The sequence below is a fragment of the Anguilla anguilla genome, chromosome 7, assembly GCF_013347855.1.
Source record: "Anguilla anguilla isolate fAngAng1 chromosome 7, fAngAng1.pri, whole genome shotgun sequence".
Classification (NCBI taxonomy): domain Eukaryota; kingdom Metazoa; phylum Chordata; class Actinopteri; order Anguilliformes; family Anguillidae; genus Anguilla; species Anguilla anguilla.
The window spans coordinates 51,672,946-51,676,845 of NC_049207.1; positions in this window are offsets into that span (position 1 = coordinate 51,672,946).

A 3,900-nucleotide genomic window follows, 5' to 3' on the forward strand; every position below is an offset into this window, starting at 1 on the left:
CGTCCTTCGCCGGCCTCTTCAAAGACGAGCCCCCCGGTTTGATGTGCGTTCGAGAACAGGGCGCGCTAATGGGACGTGCGCCTTCCTCTTTTGTAAAAAGAGGCACGGCTGCGGCTTGACTTCATTTTGATGTTTACAAGCGGCGGCTCGGCTCAGAGAAGATGTCGCTCGCTTCATCAAGACGTGTTGCGTTTGAGTCAAGTCGTACCTAATGCACCTCCGGCTGAATTCAGGATAGATGTAACGGGTCTGTTTTTCTATTACACACACACGCACGCGCGCATACACACACACACACAGACACACAGACACACACACACACACACACACACACAGACAGTACAACTCCATCAAAACCACTCCCTGGGGACTAGCTCAGCATCCTGTGGACTTCAAAGGTATTTTACCTGTAGCGTACCGTGCACACCCCTATTAGGTCAAACAGGAACCGAAGTCAGTTTCACCCGTCTCACGTGTTCTTATCCGGGGGCAGGAGGAAAAAAAAAAAGGTATAAAAAACTTGTAAACAGGGAAAGCCAGAAAGGGATGCCAAGCAACACTTCCCACCCCTCGCCAGCCAGAACGCAGTCGCGCGCTCGAGAAATAAATAAACCAGCGGCGGCATAAATAAAAGAACACGAGGACGACTGCTGAGGTGATTATTCGCACAAGATCGAACCCATTCTCTGCCTCCCGTAAGAAAGCATGGCTAATGTCAAAGCTTGGCCCTGGATGAGGACACCGTGTCCTCCTCTCCTTACAGTCTGCAGGGGTCCCGAATAGCCCAAAAAAAAGGGGGGGGGGGGGGTTGTGCCACATGGAGGAGAAGACAGGGCAACACGTGGAGAGACAGCACATATTCAAAAAGTGAAAAACTCAAAAATTCTGACAAGTGGCCAGAACTATGGCAAACACAGTGAAAAAAAGGGGATGGAGAATAAATAAAACACAGTTCAGGACAGGGGTGTCAGAGTTCTGTCCTGCAGGGCACCCGCTAGATTTTGGCGTGTTTTAGTGCTTTCTGATTAATTCAGGTCACCTTCTTTGGGGAGGTCTAAATTAGCCGCTGATTGAAAGAAACCATGAAAGACCCACAGATGCTACAGTGCTCTGAGGAACCCAGTCTGACACCCCCGGTTTATAACTGCATTTGGACGGACTTGTTTTATGAGGCTGTTTGCTCCTGTGTGTCTTCAGAGGACAGCAGAAAACAGGAAGCTGTGAATTGTAGCGTAGCATGAGGCTTAAGGCCAGTGCCTGCGCAGTTCATAAAGCTGCGTGTTGTGTCTCCCAGTTCTCTGAGACGTCTCTGTCAGGAAGCTAGGATGTGTTCTTTTGTCACTCCTCCCCACAATAATGTTTAGTGAGGTCGCATGCCATTAATCTGAATTGTAACGTTTTATTATTTTTTATTTTCTTGGAAAAGTGCTTCTTCTGGTAACAACACTCTTGTAGATTGCTCCCCATAGACCCTTGGCTGACCTTGGATGTTCTTTATTTGACGGCAGGCTTTCTGTTGAACTGCAGCACCTCTTGGTGCAGGCAGTTGAGACATGCAGTACAAGACAGTTCAACATTCCTGTTATTTACTGCCAATTTTCGTTATTATTCCAATAACACAGCTAAAAGCCTGTCAGCGGTACGAGATGAGCTGTTTTCCCTGGCTTCGTTCAGTATGTATCTGTGGAACAAAATGGAGGAAAGGAATGCCAACGGTTGATGACACTTGCATCAGCTTGCACATCTTGGCAACAAAGTTGTGAGTTTTTAGAAGAATTTAGGAAACATTCATTTTTAAATGTTTCCCCAAAATAGTGTTAAATTCTCAGCACTCGTTGTTTGTTGCCAAGATACAGTAGCGAGGCATAAATGCTTCAAAGCCATCATCTCAAACGTACCCTCGTTTAAATGAGTTTATGTGAAAATTGATTTGATTTATTTAGGGATTTGCAGAACAAGCATGATTACCCCCCATCTTATATATCTTTGGAGCATGATCCTTTTGTAAAAACTGACATTCCTTTTTGAGGTCCACCACAAGTCAGAAGCAGTTGGTATGGTAGATCCGACACGGGCTTGTCATGAGACAAGGATGACCAAATTTAGTTTTGATGACAGGCTTATTAGGACAGAAGTGAAACACAGTATAACTGCATAACTGACGCATGGATAACTGCATAACTGACGTAACACGCAAGGGGTTAGAGGTTAACATATTGCTGTTATCCTATTGGCTAAGAGACATTACTGTTTACCAAACAGGGTTCTTTAAATCCACATCAAACGAACACTAGGTGATAGCTCAGTAAGAGGCATGAGTTGCTATGGAAATACAATGCGATTATTATGCGGTTCTGTTGTTACCTGCACCAGCAGGAACCATCCCTTGGCTGCCATTTCACCAACCTTTGTTTGCCAAATTTCACACCATTCATAATGTATGTGCTTTCAGTTGCAATATCATCTCTTACAAAATGTACTGGTCCTTATTAAATGGATTTTGTACTTGGACAGTGACTTAAATGTACTTTCAACAGGCGTCATATGTGGACTGTTACATTGGAGTGATGGATCCTGAGGATGATGTTAGGATTATTTGTTATAAAACATATCAAGCGAATATAAGCATTGTGATAACGTGTGAGCATGTGACAAGTGCAGTTCAGGTCAGCACAGGACAGAATTCTTCATCTTGGCAGCTATTTAAGGTGAATTCTCAGGCACCGTCTCAATCTGCTCCAACCTGACAGGCAGCCTTTGGAAGTGTGACTCGGAAAGCCTTTTTGGAGAATGACCCATCAATCAATGCTTTCGCTGCAAACACCAGCTCATGGGGGGGAGGGGGCGACTAACTGACCAGGAATTTACCCCAGCATTGCCGGGTTTTTCGGTGGGTGGGGACTTGGATACAGCATGTTTTTCTCTGGTCTTGATACACACCACTATTAATGAGCCCCATACAACTCTCTTGATGGATGTAGCAAGATGTATGTTACATGCATGGAAATGTACTACAACAAAAAATTCTAAATCTTAAATGTATATTTTCACATTATTGCTGAGCTGGCTACCCATGAGTCAAGCGGAAATGCCATTAGGGAAATGGATCCAGAAGAAGCCACCATTTGCTGAGAAAGGACAATGCATAATTTGCATAGCGAGCTGTGAAAAAGTCTCACCCAGACAGTTCTAAATTGGGCAGAGAACTAAAACTTCATCTAAAGTTCACATTTTTTTTCACAGAGCATAATAAAACAATAAAAAAATTTCCAGAAAACAGTCTGGTTGAAATATAAATGAACCACAGTTTTGGAGAAGAAAAAAACAAAACAAATAAAAATATGTTTAATTTGGCCCGTTATTGGCAAAGCCTACTGTCTGCTCGATTATCCGATTAAAGATTGTTTCCCAGTATAGTCTGCGATCTGCTCATGGCTGCTGAATATGTTTCCCATAGGAACACGGCTATGGTAAAACAAACCCAGGTATTTTCATTGTTATGTGCTAGTCATCCATCATCTTTATCACAGCAGATTGCACATGAGACCATACTCTTAAATGCCTCTTTATTCCCCTCTAATAATATACAATTGAATGAGCTGAATCCAGTCGCTTGCCAATTTGAGGTTCTGACGCACCAATCATCGGCTTTCACCTTCTTCCACATTTCTTGTCAAGTCACTGTATCTGTCTTGAACGCTCTTATTTATTTATTTTTTTTCTCCAAGGGCTGAACAGGCACAAAAAAAGACCCGAGCAGCTTATGTGTCAGAGCACACCAGGCAGCAGGTTGCCTGGGTGACGCATATAACCCGGCTGACTTGGCAGCGCTCTGTAGGTGTGAGAGCATAGCGCCCTGAGCAGTGTCATAGGTGTAATTGTGTAAGTGGCGCGTAGCCG